Source organism: Zalophus californianus, chromosome 3 (genome assembly GCF_009762305.2).
Source record: "Zalophus californianus isolate mZalCal1 chromosome 3, mZalCal1.pri.v2, whole genome shotgun sequence".
In the NCBI taxonomy this organism is placed as follows: domain Eukaryota; kingdom Metazoa; phylum Chordata; class Mammalia; order Carnivora; family Otariidae; genus Zalophus; species Zalophus californianus.
In genome coordinates, this window is record NC_045597.1 from 8,926,312 (window position 1) to 8,938,547 (window position 12,236).

At 39.4% G+C, this 12,236-nt stretch overlaps 1 long non-coding RNA gene across 2 annotated transcripts in view; it reads right to left on the reverse strand.

Moving 5' to 3' along the window:
* The window catches only part of LOC113920741, a 120,056-nt gene that overhangs the window by 44,214 nt on the left and 63,606 nt on the right, over positions 1–12,236 (reverse strand). For both annotated transcript variants that reach the window (XR_003519360.1, XR_003519359.1), the window contains one exon: positions 695–782. This is a non-coding gene — a long non-coding RNA (uncharacterized LOC113920741). The remainder of the gene's footprint in view (positions 1–694; positions 783–12,236) is intronic.

The following is a 12,236-nucleotide window of genomic DNA, read 5'->3' on the forward strand; positions in this document are numbered from 1 at the left end:
AAACAGTATAGTCCAAACACCTGCTTTGAGAAAATAAAGTAAAAGGCAAGATCCATAGACAAAAATTGGCCCACAGTTTGTTTCTCAGAGTCCATAGTCTCTCATGGTTCTAGAGGGGAGGGGGGTGAGGGGGTGGGTTAGCCTGGTGATGGGTATTAAGTAGGGCACGTACTGCATGGAGCACCGGGTGTTATACACGAATAATGAATCATGGAACACTGCATCAAACACTAATGATGTAATGTATGGTGACTAAATTAACATAATAAAATAAAATTTTTAAAAAATAAAAAATAATAAATAAATTTTTTAAAAAATTGGCCCAGGCCATTTATTTTACCTTTCTCTTGCCGTGGCTATCACCCTTGTTTTTACTTAGCATTGCAAGTTCTCTACCACTTCCTGACATATAGAAACCCAAAAAAGTGACCAACTACTTGGAATAAAGATGGCATTCTTACAGCAAAAACAGCAAAAAATAATATCTCAAAAATTATCCTGCCACGCATGCAACAAAAATTCAAAATGCTCTCCTCAATAATTATCAAATGTTGAGATAATCCTCAGTGGAACAGATGGAATAAATTATAGTCAAATATTTAAACATTTATTGATGCTGCAGCAACTTTCCAGACAGTCCAAAATTCCAGAGTAATATTCTTTAAGATGTGGCATAGATTTCTGGAGTTCTTACCACATGTGAGAAGCTCTGCTCTTTCTGTTAGGTCCTCAGGAACGGGGAAGGGCATTCTGATGGACGACTTCCAAATCGATGACATTTTCTGCTTGTGGAAACAAGATATGCCACAGGAAAATCAAGCCCATGTGTGAGTAAACCATGATGCCTCCACATCTCTTTATGGGAATTGACATCCATTGATTTTTGAAAGTGTACATTTTACCAGAACTCAACAATGTTTTTTAACGAGGCCTTCTTATACCGTATCATCAGCTTCAGTCACTCTGTAATTAGATTCAATTAACATGTCCCAAATGCCAGAGGGGTAGCAACAGTGACAACACAGAGTACAGTTAATGCATAAAAATTAAAATGTTTGCTCTCCATAGCATTAAATTACATATCATATTCCTCTTTGCTTCTCTAATGTTTCTTTGTAGGAAACTTGAGAATTATGGTTTCTCGTGGTGGGTCATTCATATCAACATATTTTATAGACGAGTTTACTGGTGGATTACATAGTAAGAAGACAAGACAGTCAACTCCTAATAAAAGTGAGAAGTTTCCAGTCCCAACCTCTTTCCTGTCAATTGTGGGGCTGAAAATAGGCTTCCTGTATGAGCTCATTTTTGAGGATGTGAGAGGGTAGTTGAAGAGATAAAATGTAATCTTCCTCAAGATATGCACTAGCCACCTCCAATTCTGTCAAATAAGGAGGATACGATAAAATAAAATCTAAATACAGTCATGCCTATAATATTTAGTGACTACATGAGCATGAAGCAAAATACAGTGATAAGACTGAAAGACAGCTGACAGCGATAAAAATAAATCATAGCGTCAGGTCTGAGGTGGGACTTACTAGTACAACAGGCTGCCACAGTATTTTTTTCTAAAGATTTTATTTATTTATTTGACAGAGAGAGACACAGCGAGAGAGGGAACACAAGCAGGGGGAGTGGGAGAGGGAGAGGCAGGCTTCCCGCGGAGCAGGGAGCCCGATGCGGGGCTCGATCCCAGGACCCCGGAGTCATGACCTGAGCCGAAGGCAGACACTTAACCGACTGAGCTGCCCAGGCAACCCAGGCTGCCACAGTATTTTAAAAACAAAGTTTGCACATGAATTCCAATTCCAAATTGATGAATTCATTGACAGAAATAAATTCACATATAAATATCAACCAATAAAAGAGAAGAATGAAAAGGAAGACTAAAGAAATATTTACTAATTTATCAACATAAAAGTACCACAGTTACCACAGAGTAAGCCACTTCAACCAACATCCCAGTGAGATTAAAATAGGTGTAAACACCTTTTTAAAAACTGCTTGAAAATATAAAAGCTAATAAGAGAGGAAATATAGAGGTAAAAGAGGTTAAGCAAGTGTGTGTGGGGGGGTGGGGGACAATTTTACCCAAGGTCCTTACAATTCTGGAGGAGAGTCAAAGGGATTAGCTGCACGATTAACAGCTTTTGAGGGAGGGAACACAGACTGGAGTCCAGCACACACTAAAAACCAAGAACTCAAGGATACGGGACAACCTAAATGAAATCCAGTAGGAGGGGGGAGAAAAGGCAATAGAATCAGGTCCATGGTGGCTCCAGATATTAGAAAGTCTATACTTAAAAAAAAAAAAAGTATTACTACTGTTTTCAATAAGATGCAAACAAAACTGATAGGTATCATCAGAAAACTAGACAATCTCAAAATAATGAAAATTCCAGAAATAAAAGGTATGATGACTGAAATTAGAAAGATATGAATGAGTTTAGCCGAATTAAGACAACTAAATGTAAAGAGTATTGGTGAACTGGTAGATAGGCCAGAATATTCAAAATAGAGGATAAAGAAAATACTATGGAAAAAAACATGAGAGAGTGAGCAAGTCAGAAGTCACAGTGAGAAGCCTACAGTACATGTAACTTGTGTCTGAGGAAAAAGATGGGACAGAAGTAACAGTCACCAAAACCATGGCTGATAGTCTGCCAGAATTGAGGAAAGACATGGAACGTATTTAAAAGTACTATGCAGTACTTCTAAATGAATCTTGTTCTCAAAGAAGAAATTAAAACAAAAATTAGAAAAAATGTTTAACTCATTGATACTAGAAATGCAACATATCAGAACTTGTGGAATGTAACTAAAGATGTAAAAATGTGTATGTTAGAAGAGAAGGGTTATATACCCATCTCAAGAGACGAGGAAAAAGCACAGAAGTTAAATGGAGAACCTGACAAAAATTTTACAAAATAAGAAAAGCACAGCCACTTTCATTCTTGCCTCACAAAATGTACTTGGAGAGCATTTCTGTAAGTATTTAAAATAATTCATCAGTGAAACCATTTGGGACTAGAGTTTTCTCTGTGAGAAGATTTTAATTACAAATGCAAATTCTTTAGTAGCTATGAAACTATTAGTATTTTCTGTTTTCTCCTGAGTTAGTTTTGGTAAGCAATGTCGTTTAAGGAATGTGTCCACTTCATCTAAGTTGTCTAATTTATTGGCATGAAATTTTTCATATTTGCTTATTATTATCCCCGTAATGTCCATAGTATTAGTAGTGATATTGTATCTTTCATTCCTGATCTTTATCATCAAGTTTTTTTCTAACTTGATCAGACATTCCAGTCATTTATCAACTTTACTGATCTTTTCAAAACACTAATTTAGCTTTCCCTAACATTTCATTCTCTTTCATAAATATCTTGTTAGTACTTACAGCATTTTGCTTTTTTATCTTCTTAAGATTAAAATTTGGATCATTAATCTTAAACTTTTCCTCTTTACTGCAAACATTTGAAGCTAGTAACATCACTGTTATGTGGAGTTTGATATTGTGTGTTTTCAATTGCATACATTTCAAAATGCTTTAAATATTTCCTGGGGCTTCTTCTTTGACCCATGGATAATTTAGAATTTTTTTTAACTTCTAAATTTTTGAAGTGTTTCCAGTTCTCTCATTGTTAGTTACTTATAATTAATATCCTGTGATTAGATCACATACTACAGAAGGTTTGATCTTCTTACATTTATCAGCACATTTTTTTTTGTCCTGTTACCTGATCTATCTTGTGACTGTTCCATGTGTACTAGGAAATAAAAACGTGTATTCTATTGTTATTGGGTACAGGGTTTTTAAAATGCCAATTAGGTGAATGTGGTTGATAGTATAATTCAGATCTACAACCTTACTTAATTTTTGGCTACATGTACTATCAATTAATTACTGAGAGAGATGTTAAAAATCACCAAGTCTTTATGGATTTCTTCCTTTAGTTCTGTATTTACTTCATACATTCTGAAGTTCTGTTAGGAGGTGTATACACATTCAGGATTGTTACATCTCCAGAATAAATAGAATCTTTACGATTATGAAATATTTCCTTTATTGATAATATTGCTCCTTTCTTGAGTTCAGTTTAAATGATATTAATAGAGCCAATGAGCTTTCTTACACTTGGTAGTCTGATACATCTTCCATCCTTCTACTTTCACCAATCTATGCCTTTGCATTATCATGGCCTGAAAATTTTTGTCCCCCCAAAATTCATATATTGATGCCCTAACCCCCAGTGTGATGGTATTTGAAGGGGATCCTTTGGGAGGTAATTAAGTGTAGATGAGTTCCTAGGGGGAGGGTGGGCTCTCATAACAGAATTAGAATACATTCCACCACAATTCAGTGGTGAACATTCATAAACTACTGTTCAGGTTAAGAAATACAATATTACCAGCACCCAGGAGCCTGTTTGTGGACCCTGCCAACCACTACTCCCTACCTCTCTGCAAAGCAGAACTTCACTTTCAAGGTAATCACATCCTTGTTTCTCTTTAATATTTTGCCACCCAAGTAAACCTCCTTAAAGACTAGAGTATGGTTTGGTTTTGTTTTTAAATAAATGGACTCACAGACTACTGTTTCTGGTAATGACAGAGGGGCTTATGGTGAATTCATCCTCTTATAGATATCAATTATAAATTCTGGCAAAAATATTAAAAAGAACTACTTGAAGGTAATGAATAACCACCAAAGGCAGAACAAAACTGGAAGGTATTTGATCCTTGATAAAAGAGAACAGCTCTGAGTGAGATCTATGATTACAAAGCTCTTCCCCTCAAGGCAGCCATCAGTCCATGCAGTGTGGTGTGGTAGAATTAAAGCAGAAAGCCACATAAGCTTGAGATGTCAGAGAAAAAAGTCTGCAATTGCCAGAGAATCTAAAAATCAAGGGAGAAATCCCAGGAAGAAGGAAGATATGAGGACATTCCCCAATTTTGCATCTAATTTTCCCTAAATCCTTGGCTGACCCCGGAGCAGCTCGTGTACAAGGGAGACTCCAAAGAGTAAAGCAGAAAGAAAGAGCTGAAATCTGAAAGAGTTGATCATAGATTTCAGCTCCTTCCTACCAGAGAAGACACAACATTGGATTTGAATTCCTACAAATTAGAGAGGTATTGTAAACACCTCAGGCTTTTCATGAAAGAAGGGCCATGCCTTGAGAATAAAATCTATGTCTCAGGACTAAGAATCTAACCATAAAACTAGACTAAGTGCAAAACCAAAAGTCTCAAGCTTACAGAGTGAAAAGCCCATACAAGTTCAGTGTAATAAGCCAGTAATTTAACCGCCCACTGAATCAGCTGCCATTTGGGTCATCTGCATGAGCTCCCACTCTTCAGAGGAAAATTCCTTAATTAGGGTCTCTGCAACACACTGTGTACAATGTCTGGCATATACCAAAGAAAACAAAACCTAGACATGTGGAGAAACAAGACAATGTGATCCGTACTCATGGGGAAAAGTAATGATGCCTAGGAGTAGACCTCAAAATGCCCCATTTTGCCTCAAAAAATAGTAAGGTCCAGCTCTCCCCCATGAAAAAAAAAAAATCATCTGGAAACAAAGAAGTGGAGATACATAACCCAAAGCTAAGATTTCAACATGTAGGACCCAAGGTAAGGAAAAGAAGACTCTAGATTCTGTTGTAGCAGGGCTCCTAAACCTGTTTCCCAACAGCTATCCCTTCTCTGGTAATGAGGCAGCAATATCCTAAAACTGGCCACTAATATTCCAATATATGGAACCAAGCAAGCTGAAATGATATCCTTACATTTTTACCTTCGGAATTTTTTTAAAGATTTTATTTATTTGAGAGATTGAGAGTGAGCAGGAGTGGGAGAGGAGCAGAGGGAGAGGGAGAAGCGGACTCCATGCTGAGCAGGGAGCCTGACACGGGGCTCGATCCTAGGACCACAGGATCATGACCTGAGCAGAAGGCAGACGCTTAACTGACTGAGCCACCCAGGTGCCCCCAGACTTTTTTAATCAAGAGAAAGGAGTGAATATGAGGATGTGAACCACTTGGGGCTGTGTCAGTACGTGCATTTTAGGATATATACTCTAAATATGCTGGAGAACAATCCACAGTTCAAGGGTAGAATACACTTTCCTCAGTAGGTGGAATAAATTCTGGCAAAGATATTTAGCAAAATCTGAAAAGTAAACAGAATTTATTGCACATGAAAATGTTAACAGTGTTGATGAGAGGAAGAAAGAAGACAGGAAAATATAGGAGAAAAAGAAGAGAAAGGAAAAGAACAGTGCATGCAAGGCATACGTAAAGAACCTAATCTGGAAGAAAATCTAACTCAAAGAACAGAAGAACATTCAGTGTGAGCACTTCCCACTTTAGAATAACTAAAAATAAATTCAATGAAATAAAATTTAACAGATTAAATATTAAAAATACAGACTGTGATGACAATGGACATTCCAGAACTAAGTAAACAGTTTAAGGACAAGTATATCATTTCCATGGTAAAAAATAATTTGGAAATGACAAGGAATCAAACAGATATATAAAAGACTGGAGATAATCACCATAAAGGAAAAGAAAGGAGGAAAACATTTTTAAAAATTAGAGAATAGATAACAGAAAGGGAGGATCAACATAGTTATTCCAAATTAAATAACTGATCTTTCCTTAAATATAAAAGCTAACATATGAAACAGGGAAAGTATCCAGAGATAAAATATAAGAAAACTTCCTAATCAAAAAGGAGTATTTGAATCTAAACACACAGAGTATATAGTGTTCTAAGACGTGTCAATATAGTATGACCAACCCAGAGTCACATTCTGATTGGATTCCTGAACTTCAAAGTCAAAGAATAGATTCTTCAAGTATTCAGGCAGGAAAAAAAAAAAAAGCTGAAGAAAAAAATAATCTAGCCTGAGACTTCCCTATGGCAATGTTCAGTACCAGAAGACAATATAGTAATGTCCATAAAGATCTAAGAAGTAATGTGAAATAAGAATATTTACCTTCCAAAAGGAAGGCAAAAACAAAAACAAAAACAAAAAACCCACATTCATAAATAAGAAAGCACAGGAATGGAAACTCCTAAAGTCTTTCTAGATAAAACTAGTCAGTGGAATACACACAATCAAAAATTAAAATTAAAGTTAAGAAAAAAACATAAGAGAACTCAAAAAAAATAGAGAAGTCATCTGTGGTGAATTAAAATTGGCTACAATTTTTTTTTCATTTTCTGAAAAGAAAGTTGGGAGTTTTCTCCTTCCACCTGGAATCTTCAGTGGCAATGGTACTGTGCCAGTTCTAGGCTCAGCCTTTAAGGCCTGGCAACCTTTAGGATCATCTGGAAGGGAGCTGTGAGAAGCCTTAGCCACCTGGAGAGAGGCAACATGTAATTGTTCCAGTGGCCGGCCCCAGCTGAGCTTCCGGCCACCGGCCAGCATGGACTGCCAGCTCGTGAGTGAGCCCTCTGAGAAGTTCCGGTCAGCCCAGAGAATCATGGGAAATAATATCACAGTTGTTTTAAATCACTAAACTCTGGGGTATTTTATTACACAGCATTAGAACACTGAAACACTAACATAGCAGGATTGATATTTAAGCACTAAATTCATTCTAAAAGACTAAACTTCTGTGAAGCTGATAGTTACAAAGCAGAATGTAAATATTATAATGATTGCAATGAGAAAACGCTAACTAACGGCTCCCATTTGACTCCTCCTAACGGCCTCTAGGGGATCTCTGTGATCGGGCCTTCCATCCTGGACACTTTCTTTCCCCTAATGCATTGCTCTGCTCTTCATCAACTCTACTCCAGCCGGCCAGCCTCCTGGCATTCATTCCTTAGGCATTCCTTAGGGATTCACTCTAGCTTTCCTCTACCTAGAATGGTTACCCCAGATACCTGACTGCCTCCACTCACCCTTATCTCCCACTGTGCCTTTCTAATGAATGATTGGACTCCAACTTTCTTCTCTTATTCCCGCACATGACACACTTGGTCTTTCCTATCCTCATTTTTCTATTTCTGCTTACTTTGTATTCCCTAAATTATTATCATATTTGCCTTCATTATTTATTTCCTGTCACCCCCTGACAACACTGTAAGTTCCACAAAGGAAAATACCTGTCCATTTTATTCGCAGATATATCCCAAACACCTAAAACAGTTTCTGGCTCAGAGTAGGTGCTCAACATCTATGAAATCATACAATTTGGAAGCTGGAAGGCAGGCAGGGAAGAAATGTGAGAATGTCCATTTTCCTCCCTTAAATGCTAGGGAGTTAACATTGCATAAAATTCAATATATGTTTTTAAATGCATTCAACATCTTATGCTTTCCATAATACTCTCTCAATATTTATCTGAAGCTATATCATTCCTTTATTTGATATTTTTCTGCTAAATTCATACACAATAATTTTAACACATCTAATTTTTACCAGAGCATGCAGACGTGATGCCAATGTCGTCAGCTTGTCTCCTTATGCTGACAGAAAGACCTTTTCATTCCCTTCATTTATCTGCAAAGGGACACATTTGGACTGACGCTCACTTAATATTAACAAAATGTCCAATCATCTGGACTTTTTTTTTACTTCTGTCTTCGAACCTTTTTGCATTAAGGAAAATTTTTGTAATAAATATTTATCAGTTGTAAAAATTATAAAGTGAAATTTACAAGATAAATTACTTACTTCCTTAATGAGTTAGCTCTACCCCAAATGTCCCAAAAGTAACTCATATTCAACATGTACCAAAATAAGAAAAGAAAAAAAAAAAAAAAGGACTGGCCTTAATCCTCTTTACCCCAACTTGATATTTAAATTTATCTTTGACTCCTGTCTTAATAAGGCATCTAGTTATCAAGCTTTCCCTGTTTTTAATTTTAATTAGCATCTCAAATCCAATTCTGCTCCTCAATTCCATTGCCATGCTCAAATACCCTATGCAGGAGGAAATCCAAATTCCTCCACATATCACTCAAATTATCTTGAGAATCTGCCCTTGATCGCCTTTCCTACCTCAGTCCCCATCTCTCCCCAGCCTCGGCACTGGGTTTGCGTTCTCAAAAGTCCAGACAACTTGCTCATTAGAGGCTCTCCTGCCTTTTGTTAATTTTGTTTTCTGCTCTCTTCATCTTTACCAAAGTTCCCTTCGAATAGCTCAACCTGTCTCAGAAGTGTGGAGGAAAACAAGGAAAGGCTGTCCGTTTTTGTTTGTTTGTTTTAGTTTTCCCTCGAGCTGGAAGTTTGAAAGGAGGTACAGTACACAGAGATGGTGAAGAGGCAGTGAACGTATGATCCTCGAAGGGGAACCAAAGGGATAAAATCTGAGCAAGGAAACACGACCAAAGGGCATATCCCACTGTTGCTTCATCTGCTTAATCAGCTGTCCTGCCACTTGGAGAGATCTCTTACCAGAATCCCACTGTTGCAGCTGGGGACGACATAGGTTTTATTAAAGAGATTATTACCCTGAACTTTGTTTTACGAAGTGCCATTGAACACGAGCCTTCTGACTTGATTGACATACAACAGGTGCACAGTGGTGGAGCCCTTGATCCCACTCGATGAATGGACAGGTAGTCTGGTCCTGGTCTATTCTCACCAGGGTATTTTTGCCTCCAAGACGGTCAGTGGAGATTCCACTGTTCAGCGTTCAAGAAGGAACGGGAGAGAGGAGCGAGGGAGTTCATCTCGGCCAGAGGGAACTGTTCAACAGAATCACTCAAATCCCAAATGACTGTTGATCTAAATAGAGCCACAATAGGAAACAGAAAGCTTGTCTTTCACATGTGATCTTCAGGGCAAACACTTTGTTTGGAAAGCTATTAAACCTTTACTACTCCAGTGTGATCCACAGACACCAAATGGAAGCCCGAGCAGTCGAACGGACCCACGACCTGCTGTGTCTCCACCCAGGAGGCCAGAAGCAGGAATCTGCTGCCGGTTTCTTAAAGATGGTCTGTACCTGAGCTCAGAGCATGGAGAAAATGAGCAGAAAAGATTGAGGAGGATGACAGTGGAAATCAAGCCCTAGCCTCTGATAGTGCACTCAGGTGTGCATCTGTTCCCTGATTCTGTGTTGTAATTAAAAAGAATGATTTTTACATATTTAGATATTTTCCATTTATCCTGGTCTGATGCCTGAATTTGAATGCAGCTGAAGTTAAGGGTACTAATTATTTGTGAATCACTCCAATACTCGAATATGAGGCCTCTCGAGCCTAATGTGCAAATTTATGTAAAAACAATGTGAAAATTAGAAATGCATTGGCACATTTTTTTTAACCAGAACTGTAGCATTCTGTCTAGTCAAACAGACTGCTCATTTGCAAGTTGTCTATATGCAAAGCGTTCTGCCCCTGGGAGCCTCAAATCTCCTTAGCAAGTCGTCTGAAATTTGAGAACAGCTTTGTTCTGAACCCACCTTCTAGTCTCTTCACTTTCTCTCCTCTGCTTCCAGCAGTGTGGACAAAAGGCTAAGTACAGATTTCACCTGGCAGCCAGCAGCAAGCGGGGCCCAGAACAGGAAGCCCACCCTGGGACCAAGCCAAATCACCGGCCAGTCCGAAAGCCTCAATTTCCCCTTGCAGATCAGACCCAGTGAAAGAGGTTGTTTGTGGGTAGGTCCTAGGCCAGCTCTCCGACTTTCTCAGGTCATGGTTGAGGTTAAAGCAGGGCAGGTGCTTTGAAACTCCATCACCATTGCAGTTGCACGCAGCCTCACCCGGGCTTCGCGGGAAGAGCCCAAGCTGAGAGGTGCCACGGTGCAGCGGAGGGGGGGTGTTCGGCTCCTCTGCCCTCAGCTGCCTGGCACCGGAGCCAAGAAGTGGGCCAGAGGTCAGTCCCAGAAGATGCTTGCAGGGGGCGGGCAGGGCAGGGCCAAGTCACTCCACGTATGGGAGTGGCAGGGGAGCCCTTATGGGAATTACCTAGCTAATCATTTAGCTGTGGGAGCAGAAAGGGTAGTGACAGAGATGGGAGGATTTCCCAGGAACTAGCATGCAGCCAGGCAGAGCGAATGGCAACCCACCCATGCCAGCCATGAAGCATGACCCCGAAGAGGGGCACTCCTGGAATAGGAGCTGCACCAACAATGAAGGTGAATCACTGTCACCCCTTAGGGACATTGCACAATGTTTTCCCAGCAGCACAATCCCAGACTAAAGGGAGAGCATTGCTAGGCCCCCAGCGGGGGGAGGGGGGAGGAGCGGGGGAGGGGGGGACATCTGACATAATTGACTCCTCTACTTGGTGTCCACAGCCCATGTTTACTCAAGGTACGGAAAAGGTAATTCCCCATATTGAGTTGCTCTGTAAATGCTGCTCTCAGTTGTAACCAGGAAGCTCAATTTCCACCAGCTTCGGTGCCATGGTCGTCATCCTGACATTGGTATTCTATGGCCTCGATACAGTGTGGTCCCCTGGATCGGCACCGTCCCTCTGAGCTTATCGGAAATGCAAACATCCTAGGGCCCACCCTAGACTTCCAGAATCAGAATCTGCACTGTAACAAGATCCCTGGAGGATTCGTGTGTTTTGAGAAGTTCTGTTCTAAGGTACTTCTAATTTTCACCAAGCCAGACTGAGTTTCGCGGGGTCCAGTTATCAGCTGGGTAACTTTGACTAAAGCACTTCATTTCCTTGACCCTCAAGTCCTCATGTGTAAAATGGGCATGCTCATCCTACTTAATTTAACATGATTAAAGTAAACAACAAATTAGAATGTCCTATAAACTGAGAATCCTGATCGAAATACTCAATTTTATTCTTATGCCGCATCTTAACTCAATAATTGGATTATAAGCTCCTGAGAACAGGAACAATCTCTCCTCTACCTTTTTTTTTTTTTAATCTTCCTTACACACCGAGTACAGTTTTCCGCCTATAATGAGGTTGACTATTTGACATTTACAAAAATCAACCTCCCTTGGAACCTCCAACCACCACCCCCACCACAAAAAAAAAAAAAAAAAATCTGATTTCAATTCCTGACTCCAAGCACAAAGAGCTCCTGTCACTCTGACCTAATCCTCTGAGGTTCATCCCTCTAAATAATTGTATTGTCTCTATCTAAAACAGCACTTTGTTACCATGGTGACACACACATAATCGCTTGTGTAATTGAGGGTGGCTCTACTAGTCAGGCCCCTTCCCACCAGACAACATAGAAAACATTCTACCCTCCTGCATGTTACTCTCCCATAGGTTTGCAACAAGGCCCTACATGTTT